This window comes from Delphinapterus leucas, chromosome 4, assembly GCF_059928025.1.
Source record: "Delphinapterus leucas isolate spDelLeu-1000000601 "Yukka" chromosome 4, BTC_Dleu_Yukka2, whole genome shotgun sequence".
Classification (NCBI taxonomy): Eukaryota; Metazoa; Chordata; class Mammalia; order Artiodactyla; family Monodontidae; genus Delphinapterus; species Delphinapterus leucas.
In genome coordinates this window covers 5,988,882-6,004,031 of record NC_143132.1, presented here as the reverse complement: position 1 = coordinate 6,004,031, position 15,150 = coordinate 5,988,882, and positions in this window count along the sequence as shown.

Here is a 15,150-nt window from a genome sequence, read left to right as displayed (position 1 = left end):
TCCGCGGCATGTGGGATCCTCTCGGACCGGGGCACAAACCCGTGTCCCCTGCATCGGCAGGCGGACTCTCGACCACTGCACCACCAGAGAAGCCCATTGTGCATTCTTAAAAGCCGTTAAAACCAGTCATTGATGTTTGAATTTCACACCCTTGCGTTACATAGGAGTCTAAAGTCGGTCAACAACTGATTGCCTACCGACAATTTTGATCAAGATACAGGGTTGTCCTTTAGCCTGTAAATGGCTCTAGCTCCTCACTGAAGTGTAAACAGAACCCCGATTAGCCAAATGGCTGATTGTCTTCTCATGTTTTAAGCCTTTTAATCCTAATACAACATATTTCCAGATGTTTGGAAGTAGACTCATGATCCTTGCAAAAGCCTTCTTTTCACTGGTGCCTGAGATACTCGGCTTTTTGACTATTTGTTTTGGAAGGACTTTCTTGTAAGTAGAAAAAAATGAGTTGTGAAATCTCTAGAACACATCAGTCGGTCAGACAGGTCTTCCAGAACCAGACATCTGGAGCTTGTTTACAGATGTAGTAATGCTCTCAGGGGTGGAAGCTTCAAGTCAGGGAAGGGCTGCGCCAGGTGGGTGTGAGTAGCGCGGAGGGCGCGGGGGTCAGGAAAGAACGCGGGGGAAACACGGTCAAGTCCAGCAGACGCATCTTGTCAGCTCAGGAGGGTGACGCCTTTCCTCACTGACTCACGGGAAGCAAACTCACCGCTTAGGATTAAAATTAGCCTGCTGGATATTGCGTTTCACAGTACTTTTGCTTGCTGACATTTATGGGGTGCCCGCTGTGAGTCGGGCTCTGTATCAAGGGCTCTACGTGATCCCTGCAGTAACCTGGTGAGGTGGACACGGTACCCATTTCACGGATGAGGAAGCTGAGGCACGGGGATGTCCAGTCCTCGTGTGAGGTTACACAGCCTGAAAATGGCCACGCTGGGACGGAGGTCTATGTGTGTTCTGATCCAAGGCCAGGACCAGCCTCCCAACAAACACTTTCCTCTCTGCCCTTGACCACTGCCACACCCCTGGGACAGTGCCTGGCTGGGTGGTGGGCAGTGGGACCTTGCCCACAGAGCGCCTCCTTCCCCGGCCTCCTCTGGTCCACGTGTTCGGTCTTTAGACTCAGGGCCAGGCCCTGGAGTAAGGTGACTCGTACTTGTTGGCTGTGATCCACTGTGTGCTGGTTTCTTAGCTAAGCCATCAAAAAAATAAAATAAAATAAGATAAAATGGGAATTCCCTGGCGGTCCAGTAGTTAGGACTCGGCACTTTCACTGCCGGGGCCGGGTTCGATCCCTGGTCGGGGAACTAAGATCCCGCAATCCGAGCGTCCGAACAAACAAACAAACAAAACCCCCCAAAAAACAAACAGAAAAAAAAACATTAGAGGGTAATTCCATTCCCCTCATTCTCAAGTTCTTGGGCTGCTCACTGTGGCCACAAATGCCAGCCCCAGTTTAAGAGGGATTTGAACCACTGTCAGCTGACAATACTCTAGAAATTGACTGGGGGTGGCTTTAGACCCCAAGTCTTAGGTTGCAGAGAGAAAAACTAAAAATTGTCATCTGTCTTTTCCAGTCTGGTTGTCCTTGGGTACACTCCACTCACTGATGCTGAAGGAGTGCCCAGAAGTCCTCTGGGGCTGACCTGTCAACCACTGTCCAGTGATGCACCCATAGCAGCCAACCCCTCACGGTAGTTGTAGCTGAGGGGATGGTTCCTTCAGGCTCCTAGAATGACTTAATGAGGTAAAGTATACCTTCGTCCCAGGACATGAATTTTAGTTTGCTTGTTTTGTAGCAGGTCACTTTTCTCTGTGGTCTGTTATAAAAAATGTTTGTCTTCTTGGTTTACCCCTGGAATGAAACAAAAGTTATCTAGGGAGGAAAATAAAGCTCCTACTAGAAAACATCACACTCATAGAATAATTTCTCCTGAGCCTGCAAAAATAAAGCAGAGAAATGCAACCTGGCTTTATTTTTCTCTAAGGGCTACTCCTTAGATAGATATCTCTATAGATAACTTTCTCCAGCTTTTAACTACATTCAGAGAGATTTAAACCCTGAAATACTGGTAGGTCAAATCCACTAAAAATGTACCTGATGGTGTTTCAGAGTGGTTACAGGAGGATTTCCATGGTATGTGGAGATTATCTGCAAAATATCTAGGTATGAAAATGGGAGTTGTGCGTGGTTTCTGAACACACATGTTGGTGGTTATCCACCTGGATTGAATTCCTGGAATGTTTTTAGTACAATGATGGCATCTTCAACTCACTGTGAAGATTCTTGGTGGGGTCAGGCACCAAAGTATTTTTAGAAGCTCCTCAGATGTGAAGCTGGGTTTAAGAAATCCTGGCCAGGAGGCATTTAGATCCTGGGAAACACCCAATTCTTTCTCCCGCACCTGTATGGGACAATAAAGTCACTCCTCGTGGACTTTTACAAAGGAACCAGTGGTTTTCAAATATATATATATATATATATATATATATATATATATATATATATATATTAAGCCATGGAACACTTTGTTTAAACGGATCTCCACATAAAAATCAGGTGGAAGGAGAGCTGCTCTGAATGTAATTACAGGGACCTTGACCCCCAAGGGGACTCAATTCAGAGTACAGTTTGCAAACCCTTTGCTTGGTTGTAGATTTTTCTTTTTAGGTTGATTTACACATTGAGGTTAATTTACACAATAATATGTACCTGTGCTGTTTTTCCAACACTAGCCAATGTTTCAATTTTCTGACACTAACTGGATATCTTCCAAATCAATTCCGACACTGTCTCTTGGGGTTAGCTCAGTCCCATAAGACTGCCCCAACTTCAGACACCAGCGGAAAATGGGGTCCTCAGGCTTTCTGCATTTCTGTCCGGTGGACTACAGATCCAGAGGCCCCTCCTCTCCACCCCACCCCCAGGTTCGACGATTTGCTAGAATAACTCATAAAACTCAGGGAACCACTATACGTATAATTATAATCCATTATGTAAGATACAAAGGAACAGCCAGATACACAGGTATGAAACCCAGCAGGACCCTGTGGGGCTCCTGGTCACAAAAGCCTTCTGTGTCCCCTGTTTCTTGTTTGTAGGAAATAGGTTTCATTCAGCCTCCTTGACCTTCCCTGAGTTCCAAAGGGTTAGATACAAACAGTTGCTAATCAGGGAAGGGAGGGGATGCAGAGACAAGGGAGGAGCAGTGAAGGAGCAATAGTGCAGCCTTGGGGCAGGGTCCTGGCTCCCCCTCAAGGGATACAATATAAATAACAATATCTTTGAGTTCTTCTGTAGAACCAGAGCTCCCACCCGGGTGGAGGATGGTAACTTCAGGCCCAGGGTAAGATTCTTGGAGCACTGCCCTGTTACCTCACCAGCCAATCAGAAAACAGCCACACACCCTGCAGCCCTCACCCCAAATTTTGCCTAAAAAAACTTTTCCCCCCAAGCCATCAGGGGGTTCGGGGTTTTTTTGAGCACGCGTTCTCCTTGCTTGGCCCTGCAGTAAACTTTTTCTGCTCCAAACTCCGATGTTTCAGTTTATTTGGCCTCACTGTGTGTTGGGCACACAAACTTTATTCGGTAAATGGTACATAGGGCTAGGTCCAGAAGGGTCCTGAGTACGGGAGCTTCTGTCCCTAAGGAGTAGGGCAGCACCACTTCCAAGTACATCACCGTGTTCAGCAACCAGGAAGCTTCCCGAAACTTATCTGAGTTGTTGTTTTTGTTTTATCTTAACATACACACACTACTATATATAAGACAGAGAACCAACAAGGACCTACTGTACAGCACAGGGAACTCTGCTCAATATTCTGTGACAACCTATATGAGAAAAGAATCTGAAAAAGAATGTATATGTATAATGGAATCACTTTGCTGTACACCTGAAACTAACACAACATTGTAAATCAACTATATTCCAATAAAATTAAAAATAAATAAATAAAATAGAAAAATTAAGGTTTCCTTATGTAGGCACAGTTGAGGAAACCATTGCCACTGGTGACTGAATTCAATCTCCATCTCCTCTCGCTTCCTGGGACGTAGGGTGGGGAGCAATGTATGTTCTAACCTTCTAATCACGTGGTTGGTTTTCTTGTCCATCAACTCCCATTCTGAAGCCATCTAGACCCCCCCCCCGCCACTCCTCAATGAGTCACCTCATGATTCAAAGGGGCTCTTTTGGATCCACTTTTATCACTAAGGAAATTCCAAGGGTTTTAGGAGCCTTGTGCCAGGAATTGGAGACAAAGACCAGAAATATTTCGTATTATACCACAGCACCCATTTTAAGGGTGCAGTTTGATTAGTTCAGACAAACGTGCATATCCATGTAACTAACACCCCTGTCAAGATACAGAACCTTTCTATCACCTGGTCGAATTCCCTTGTGCTCCTTTGCGGCTAATCCCTCCCTTCCACCCCATCCCCAGGCAATCACGACACTGCTCTCTGACACTATAGATTTCCCTTTCTAGAACTTCATATCCATGAGTAAAACAACTCTTTACTCTCTTTTGTCTGGTTTCTTTCCCTCCTCAAAATGTTTTGGAGATTCATCCATGTTGGTGCTTGAATCAGTAGTTTAGAAACCGTGCAACCCAGACTGGGACTTGAACCCATGGTCTTTTCTTTTTTTATTTTACTTAATTAATTAATTTTTGGCTGCATTGGGTCTTCGTTGCTGCACGCGTGCTTTCTCTAGTTGCGGCGAACGGGGGCCACTCCTTGTTGTGGTGCGCAAGCTTCTCATTGTGGTGGATTCTCTTTGTTGCAGAGCACGGGCTCTAGGCACAAGGGCTTCAGTAGTTGTGGCACACGGACTCAGTAGTTGTGGCTTGTGGGCTCTAGGGTGCAGTCTCAGTGGTAGTGGTGCACGGGCTTAGTTGCTCTGCGGCATGTGGGATCTTCCCGGACCAGGGATTGAACCCATGTGCCCTGCATTGGCAGGTGGATTCTTAACCAGTGCACCACCAGGGAAGTCCCACCGTCTTTTAATTAAGATCACACACCTGGTCTTAGGACTTAATGAAGCTCAGGTTCTTGATGTCTTGTTGCAGAAAGAATTCAGTGAGAGACAATGTGATAGGTAAGAAGTGGATTTATTTAGAGAGAAACACCCTCCACAGACAGAGGGTGGGCCATCTCAGAAGGCGAGAGGCCCCGAAATATGGGGTGATTATTTTTTATGGGCTGGGTAATTTCATAGGCTAATGAGTGGGAGGAGTATTCCAGCTATTTTGGGGGAGGGGCAGAGATTTCCAGGAATTGGGCCACCGCCCACTTTTTGATCTATGATGGTTGGTCTCAGAACTGTCATGCTGCTGGTGGGTGTGTCATTTAGCTTATTTTAATGTATTACAGTGAGTGTATGAGGCTCAATGTCCCCTGGAAGTCAACTCTTCTGCCATCTTGGACCTAGCTGGTTCTAACTAGTTTTTGTCATGTCCTATGGCTATGTCATCTTTTTTGTTTTTTGTTTTTGGCTGCATTGGGTCTTCATTGCTGTGCGTGGGCTTTCTCTAGTTGCGGCAACTCTTCGTTGCAGTGCACGGGCTTCTCATTGCAGTGGCTTCTCGTTGCGGAACACGGGCTCTAGGTGCATGGGCTTCAGTAGTTGTGGCACTTGGGCTCAGTAGTTGTGGCTCACAGGCTCTAGAGCGCAGGCTCAGTAGTTGTGGCATACGGGCTTAGTTGCTCCACGGTATGTCAGATCTTCCCAGACCAGGGATCGAACCTGTGTCCCCTGCATTGGCAGGCAGATTCTTAATCACTGCACCACCAGGGAAGTCCTTTTGTCATCCTTTTGATGGTTGTGCCCTGCCCCCTTGCCTCTCATTTCAGTTTGTACCCTTCTACTGCTGAGTATGGGATTACCAGAGTTTGTTTATTTATACATCTGTTGATGGACATTTGAGTCTTTTCCAGTTTCTGGCTATTTTGAAGAAAGCCGCCATGAACATTTACAGACAAGTCTTTTTTGTACACAAATGTTTTTTATTTCTCTTGAGGAAATACCAAGTAAGGGAGTTTCGATTGTAGGTTTCGGTTGTAGATGCATTATAGAACGCATCTGTCATTCACCTTTGTGACCCAGAGCACAGCGCCTTGAGCCCAAGTGTTATGTGAATTTCTTGGTCAGAAAAGAGAACTAATACCTAATGAATGTTTGCTAGGTGTCAGATACTCTTTAAAGGATTTTTCATTGATTGCCTTACTTAATCCTTCCAATGACTGTAAGACCTAAGTGTTATTTTTACAGAATTTTATTTCCAGCTGGGGAAATGGAGGCTCAGAAAAGTTAAGTGGTCAGCCCTGGAGCACACAACTAGGAAGTTGTAGAACTAGGATTCAAGCCCTCTTTGACTCCAAAGGGCAGGTTTATTTGTTCCTACTATTTTTGGTCCCTCCTCAAACAGCTAAGGCAATTTAATTTGTGGGAAAATCTTTAAGTTCTCCAGAGAGCCTCTGTGGGATCAGTAGAGCCTCTCTGGCCACAGACACAAGTCAGATCCTGCTGTGATGGCCTCTAAGGGTTAGCCCATAACCCTGGGATGCTGTATCATCTACTGTTGTAAATGATATACGGTTAAAAATAAGAGAATCATCAGGTGGGTTTAACATTTTTGCCTGCAGAGTCCATGTTATCAGTGTTTGGCTGTTAAACGAATTCTCCATCGCCATCTTGTGGAAGTTTATCTGGCTCTTCACGTGTTGATTCACAATAAATAACACTTCCACCATGTTCATAGGCTATTCTGTATTCTGGAGCCTTTTTCTTGAGCCGTGGGAATCTTTTGGGGGAAAAACGAGATCTTTGTGGGATCCAGGGTTCAAGATTTTATATCCATCCGTCTCCTTCAAGTGGGCGTGAAATATAGGAGGGCAGTTACTACCAGAGTTCAGTGTGGCACACAGGGCCAGGATAAGGACAGGGTGGGCTGGAAGTGGGGCTGACCTTGCTGGGATGCACTGGTTTGCTCCTATCGATGAACAAGATGTTGAAACACTTCTGCGGCCGTAGGTAAATAGCATACTGCTCTGGCTCCCTTCCTGGGACACCCTCCTCTCCACTGCCCCCCAATCCAGCAACTAAAGGGTTAGCACCTGTGTCCACAGGGGGCCCCCAGGACCCTGTTCCAATGTCTTGGCCACTGTCCATTCCCACCAGTTGGCCCCATGACATGCAATTGTTAAGAAGTTAGAACATAACTCCTGGCTAAAAGTCATTTTCAAAACAGAAATGTACAGGCATTGGGTCAATCATATTTTTACCCCACTTTTCATTATTAAAAAAACTAGCTACCTGTTGTTTTATCCCTTCATGATGCATGCATGTGCTTTAGGCATAAACAATTAGTTAAAGTCTATTTCCAAGTTTTTCTGGCTGTGCCAAAGCGCAAGCAGACATTATAACACAGCAGTACAAGCACTGATTTTGGGGTTAGACAGCTTCACTTTTGATTCTTGGTTCTGCTACTTCCTAGAATGTGTGATCTCTGGTGAGTTATGGATTCTCTATGCCTCAGTTTTCTCATCTGTAAAATGGTTATGGTAACATCTACCTCACAGTTGTTGTTAGGGAGAAATGAGTTAATGGGTGCAAAGACCTCACACCAGGTGTTCCCAAAGTGTTGGCCACTGTATTTCCGTTGAATTCTTGTGGATTCGCTCAGTGAGCGCTCCTTGCAGACAGTTGAGGCTGCAGCTGTGGATTCCAAAATAGCTTATTCTGTGGCTTCAGACCAACTTTGTTGAAGTTGATTTTGCCTCCATGCTTTTCTGTCTTCATTTTTTGGTCAGAGATTCTTTCGCTAAGGATTAATTGGTTCAAAATAGTAGAAAGTTAAAGAGAAAACAGGCTTTAAAAATGAAAGACAAACATAATGCTTGAGTTTTGCATTTTGGTCTTTACTCTTTTCGCCTATAGATTTGGAGGGAAGCAGGCAATCACTGTGGACCTTGCATCTAAAATCAACTGAAAGCAAAGAAGTATATGGCTTCCTGGGCAGAAACCCTGCAAATTCCTTGGGGTTTGAATCTTTGATTTTAAATCATTAATGACAGATATCGAGATTCCTATTCTTCCCAGCCATTCTTTTCCTTGGTAAGACCGTATTTCTGAATTGAAATGACAGGCACAGCTTTTAAAAAAAATTTTATTTTATTGAACTATAGTTGATTTACAATGTTGTGCTAATTTCTGCTGTTCAGCAAAGTGACTCAGTTACACACACACACACGCACACACACACACATGCACACACACACACATATACATATATATACACATTTTTTTGTATTCTTTTCCATTATGGTTTATCACAGGATATTAAATGTAGTTCATTGTGCTATACCTTGTTGTTTATCCATTCTATGTATAACAGTTGGCATCTGCTAATCCCAAACTCCTATCCATCCCTCCCCCACCTCCCCTCCCCTTGGCAGCCACAAGTCTGATCTCTATGTCTATGCGGCTTTTTCTGTTTTGCACATAAATTAATTTGTGTCAGATTTTAGATTCCACATATAAGTGATGTCGTATGGTGTTTGTCTTTCTCTTTCTGACTTACTTCACTTAATATGATAATCTCTAGGTCCATCCATGTTGCTGCAAATGGCATTATTTCATTCTTTTTTATGGCTGAGTAGTATTTCACTATACAGATGTACCACATCTTCTTTATCCATTCATCTGTTTATGGACATTTAGGCTGTTTCCATATCTTGGCTATTGTGAATAGTGCTGCTATGAACATAGGGATGTATGTATTTTTTCGAATTAGAGTTTTCATCTCTTCTGGATATATGCCCAGGAGTGGGATTGCTGGATCATATGGTAGCTCTATTTTTAGTGTTTTAAGGAACCTCTATACTGTTCTCCATAGTGGCTGCAGCAATTTGCATTCAATTTACATACCAACAGTGCAAGAGGGTTCCCTTTACTCCACACCCTCTCCAGCATTTGTTATTTGTAGACTTTTTGATGTTGGCCATTCTGACCAGTGTGAGGTGGTACCTCATTGTAGTTTTGCTTTGCATTTCTCTAATAATTAGTGATGTTGAGCATCTTTTCATGTGCCTGTTGGCCATCTTATGTGACAGGCACAGCTTTAAGGGCAAAAACTATATAGAAGCTTTCGTCCTAAAAGTGTCAAGAAATAAGATGGAAAGGTAGGCTTTGTGGGGTGTGTGTGTGTGTGTGTGTGTGTGTGTGTAGAAAAGAATAACACCAAACAAATGGAAGCATTGAGCAAGAAATGGAGAGCAGGGAGCTTCCAGCTCAAATGCACAGTCCTCATGATGGCAGTGCATTAAGCCACCGCTTCTTCCTTCATCCACACACAGACCCAAGGAGAAAGGGCTATAGATGGTAGATAAGGTTTTCTAAAAGATTATGACCATTTTCATATGAGTGCTTCCCTTGTGAACACCTATTCTTGGTTAAAAGTTCATTGGATGTATCTTGGGGAAGACAAAGGAAGAAACTAGAAATATACCTAAGAAAAGGAAAGATTATTTTTGGTAAGTGATGATGATGGGAGATTATTTTCAAAGATGCAATTCCAGATAAAGTTTTCTTTGTTTTATGAAAAATAGTAATACAATGGAGGTCCCAGAGTCCTCTTTCCTTTTACGAGTATAATCTCGATGTCAGCTAAGAGTAGCTGTCCTTTAAGATCTACTTAAATTTGGCTCAAACCCCTGTTTCATTCATAGAAGAAAACCCATCCCCCATTGGGAAGTTTTCAAAGCAAAAGATTATCTTGATGACATGTTAGTTTAGTGGAGAGAAAAACTACAATGATTGTATGTTTCTGTATACATATAACATGCATATATACACATATCTGTTATAGTTGCTTTCACTCAATTAAAATAATTTTTAAGTTAAAAAGAAGGACTCAGCAAGGATAGGTAGGCAAACCAACCCTCTTAACATGGGTCTTTTTCAAAATAATTACAGCGCTCATGTGGCTGAATTTGGACTGGTCTGATCTTGTCAGATTTGGCTCACTGGGGTGTATTTGTTGTGTCAGTGAGTATTTATGCTCTTCATATTAAGTAAAATTGGTGGCAGAGGTGGGATTCAAATCTGCATATTATGACATCTCAAAGTGGCACACTCAGTCAGTCCAAAGTCATGGAGAGAACTGTGAATTTTATCTAAGTGCCTTTCCTCTGGTCTTGCTCATGTTCAGTCCATAACCATCAGCCACATCAAACCTTATCATGTCACTTCCCTCCTTGAAATCCTCCCTTTCCTGCCTGTTGCTTTTAGCATGAAGTCCAGACTCTTCTGTGTGTCTAAAAACGCTCTACAATGAGGCTGTGCTTTCTAGGGCTGGCCTTCTCTCTGCATTCCCCATCACACTTGAGCCATAGTTAATTGCTTTTTTAAAGGGTCCTACTGAGCCACTGTCTGTGCCATTCTTTCTCCTCGAGTGCTTTGGCTCATACCTAGAAAAACCTTTTTGTTCAGATCTTAGCCAAGACATCATTTCCTCAGTGCAGCATCACCTGACCACAGCTCCCCTGCCCCCATCTCTTCTGTGTCCAGTGAGCCTCCCCTAGCCGTTCACACACTCCATTTGTTTAGAACTCTGATCACCCTATTAAATCATAACCCAAGGCTGTCCTGGGAAACTGGGTGATAGCCACAGAAATCAAGACTTCCAGGAGGAGTGAGTGGTTAAGCCCATCAGGTCACTCTTTAGTTCTCCTGTTTGACCAGCACAGAAGAAGAGGTGATCAAGGAACTGTAGTGACCACCGTTGCAGCCTGCTGGGGTCTGTGATCATGCAGCTGTTCCTGAACTTTCACTTGGTTTGCTTTGCCAGGGCTGGGAAATGATGGGCACTACCAGAACTTGGTGATGGACTTTCCAGTTCACTTTCTTTACCCGGCTGGGGCAGCGGTGTACCTGTCTATGCCACCCCCGAAGCCAGAGACACCTCTGTAACTGAGTCTTTGTTCTATAACCATTGTGCTCTTACATTATGCATATTCCTTTATGAAACGTGTCAGGAGAACACAGAATCATGGATGACACTGGATGAAATGGGAATCAGTCAATCAAGGAAACTCTTGTGAATATATTGAGGCAAGAAATTCAGTTCATGAGGCTGGACTATGTGGCCCCATTTGCTCAAAAACATATTAACAAGTTGTACTTAAATGTGATATTTCTAACTCAGTGGTTGGCCCTGTAGGTCAATGTGTGGTCTCCTTCTTGTTCTATCTCAGCCACACAAGGGTACTTGGCTGTTGCTTGGACACACCACGTGTGCTCTTGCCTTCTCTCTTTCTGTTCTCTTCCTGGCATGTCCTCCCTCCATCTCCATGTATGACTCACTTAGGTCACCACCTTCAGATGTCTGCTCAATGTCATCTTATCAATAAGGCCTCCCCTAACCACTCCATTTAAAATGGAGCTCTCTCCCTCAAAATTAAACATAGGGTTACCATATGGCCCAGCAATTCCACTCATAGGTCTGTCCCCAAGAGACAGGAAAACATATGTCCATGTAAGAACTTGTACACAAATGTCCACAGCAGCATTACTCACAATAACCACAAAGTGGAAACAGCCCAGATGTTCAATCAACTGACGAATAGATAAATAGATGGTGGTCTCTCCATACTGTGGAGTATTATTCACCCCCAGCAAGGAATGGAGGGCTGACACAGGCTCCAACACAGAGAAGCCTTAAAGACATTATGTGATTGAAAGATGCCAGACACAGAAGGCCACATATTGTAGGACTCCATTTATATGAAATGTCCAGAACAGGAAAATCCAGAGACAGGAAGGAGATCTGTGATTGCCAGGGTCTGGGGAGAGGGGGTAAAGGTGAGTGGCTGCTAATGGGTATGTTTTTTTTTTTTTTTTTTGGTGGGGAGACTGGGTATGAAAATGTCCTGAAAGTAGATTGTGGGTTTGGTTACCCAACTCTGTGAATACTCTAGAAACCACAGAACTGGGCAGTTTGAAAGGGTGAACTGTATCACAATAGAGCTGTTATTAGAAAAAAAGTGAACTCCCTGTCCTTCTGATACTCATTATCTCCCTTTCTTGATTTATTTTCCTGCTAATCTCAACTTACTATACCATTTATTCTGTGTACCGTCTGTCTTACATCCCTGGGTTATAAACTCCTTGTGATCAGAGATTTTTGTCTGTGTTGTTCACTGTTGTATCCCATGAGCCTAGAACAGTGCATACAGTAGGTGCTCAATAAATATGTGTTGTCTAGTTGATTCAATGAGTGTGACTATATAGTTGATCCTTGAACAATATCAACTGTGGGGTTTAGGGGCGATGACCCTTCATACAGTTGAAAATCTGACTATAACTTACAGCCGTCCTCTGTATCTGGGGTTCCATATCTACAGATTCAACCACCCTGGATTGTGTAGTACTGTAGTATTTACTACTGAAAAAAATCCATGTATCAGTGGACCCATGCAGTTCAAACCTGTGTTGTTCAAGGGTCCACTGTCTATACGTTGAAGCTGGCACAGATGTCCTTTCCAAAAGATGATAAAAAGATTGTTGCTTGGATGAGGAAAAGAGAGCAAACATGGAGACACTTTCGTGTTAGGTTACCGTAAGAAAATGACTTAGTGAAACTAGGTTTGGGTTGAAAACCTCAGTATAGACTTATGACTTTATAAGATGTAAGACTCTCTTCTCTCAGTGAGTAACTAAAGGCTCCTTTCTGGGGTCAATTTGCCTACAACTGTGTGGGCTCAGCAACTAGCATTCAATCTTTTACTCTCTCTTCCCCCCAGGAAAACTTATAGTGTATTAATAGAAAACTTGAGGTTCATTAAGGCCAACTGATCAGGAAATGATTGCCATTGAAATGATAGTTTATTACAGTTCCCAAAGGAGGGGGTGCTTCTGTGCCATGGGGGGGCCACACGGGGAAGCACCAGGGTGGGTCAGAAAGCAAAGGGAGTGGGAGAAATATGGGCAAAAGTCTTGACTGTGGTTCTTGTGGAAAGGAACAGCCTAGGCAGGCAAGCAGGCTTAGGATGGGCTAGTTTGAATAATTCCAGTGGACTCTGGGGCCTAGGGACTGCCTACTTGTCTGGTACCTGGCCCTGATTAGGACAGGGGGATAGTAGCCCAGAATGTGAGAAGAAATGGTCAGAGAGTGGGTTCTAGACATGTTGGTGTGCATTTGGAGAGCTCGTGAGTTGTTGACTATCTCTAGGAATTGGCTAGCCCTGGGAGGGGCAATCTTTCAAGGGTCAGCGAGATCCTGGATGCCAAAGCATCAGGACACAGAAAATGTCATGGTTAATACACCTGAAGGGTAAATAGCGCTAGGTCTTAGATCTTGGAAACCAAGATAATCCTGAGGTGTCTTGTTGTGAGAATACAGAAGGGTTTGGGGGTCAAGTATATACTGGAATGTGATTGGAGGCCATCTATAAAGGGGTTTCCAACAGTTGGGGTGGCCAAGCATTGAGGAGTTGGGTCTGAAAAGCAATTATAACAGCCAGATGGAACAAGCCAAGTCTATGAGAACCTTAAGTCTATGAAGATGCTGAACAGATCCTGGAAGGTGCCAGGGACCTGTGTCCTAAAGTGGTTGTAATGTTCACAGGGGCTTATATGTTATCAGTTCCAGGCACACTGTAAAATAATTGAACTAAGTTATGAGCTCTTCACTAAAATTTTGGCCAACACCCAGACATTATTACTCTATATAATGGAGATCTGTGATTGCCAGGGTTGCCTTAGACTTGTTCAAGTTGTTCTGTTGGAAGTTGAGAATGTATACCATACTTTATTATTCTGGCCAGCCTGTATTTTTATCAAAGTGTTTGTTGTGTGTGAAAACTGAGAGTTGATGTCTAACAATTTCTAACTGTTAATTGTATTTCAAATGCTTAGGTCACACACACACACTCACACACACACACACTTTGCATGCATGCATGCACACACACAATTGGATCTGCCACTCCAAACTCCTAAAATGGCACAGCTACCCTGCTCCTGGAATCAGGGAAATAACTCTGCTTCTTAGCTTGAAATATGCTGGGGAAATGTCTCAGCGAAAGATGAAAATCAGCACAGCACTGTTTCCCTAAGCCTTGTTTCTTTGGTAATCTTTACTCTCTACCTCCCAGGCCCAGTTCTGAAGCCAACAAATGTTGCAAAAGGCAGAAGATGACCTCATATAGTTCCTATTCCTTGAAGTCTAGTCAATACTTGATTTTACTGCTCCTTGTTGCTTGGTGGCACTTGGAGGGGCCAATTTTACGAGGACAATGCTTAAGTGGCCCCAACGAATTCTGAGTCACAACCCAGTCTCTGAGGCTTCCTCCTTAGCTATGCTCTGGAGAATGGACATTGGGACAGAATGACTGTTCTGCAGAGAAAGTGGGTAAAACTGAGAGTTTCTTAAAACTGGATCCTTGTTCTATCCTCTAAATAATGTTCTTGTTAAAGTCGGGGGTGGTTGGGTGGATTCTTTCATTTAGTTAAACTATAAGCAGAAAAGTGAATCTGTATGGTCTGGAGGGAAGGTGAAACAAATAGAGATGTTTCCAGACTCTGAATAGATACACATCAGAGTCAGGATTTGAACCCAGATCACTCCGTGTCTCAAGGCCATGACTCACCATCTCCATCCCTGTGTATACACGACAGATGTTGTAAACATTGTAAGCATTGTAAATACTCGTTTTCTGAACCTTCTTCCTCTTTCTCGCTTCTTCCTCCCGCCCAGGGCTCCTCCTTCCACTGCCCCCTCCCCCTCTCCTCCCGGCCTTCTTTCTTCTCATTATTATTATTATAGCCACCGCTTATCAAATGTTTACCGTGTTGTGTCTTGAGTATTGTATCAAGCATTTCACCTACAGTATCTCAATACATTTCCTCATACAACTGCTGTTATCATTCCCATTCTGCCACGAGGAAATTGACACTCAGAAACATTATGTGGCTCACCTAAGTTCTCAGGGCTAGCAAGGGGCTGGGATTTGACCCCAGATTTCCCTGACTTCATAGCTGGTGCTCTTAAACTATCATGAAGCACAGTGCCTTGATATCCACTTATCTGTAAATCTTAATTGTGCAAAAAAAAAGCACATAGCTTTCCTTC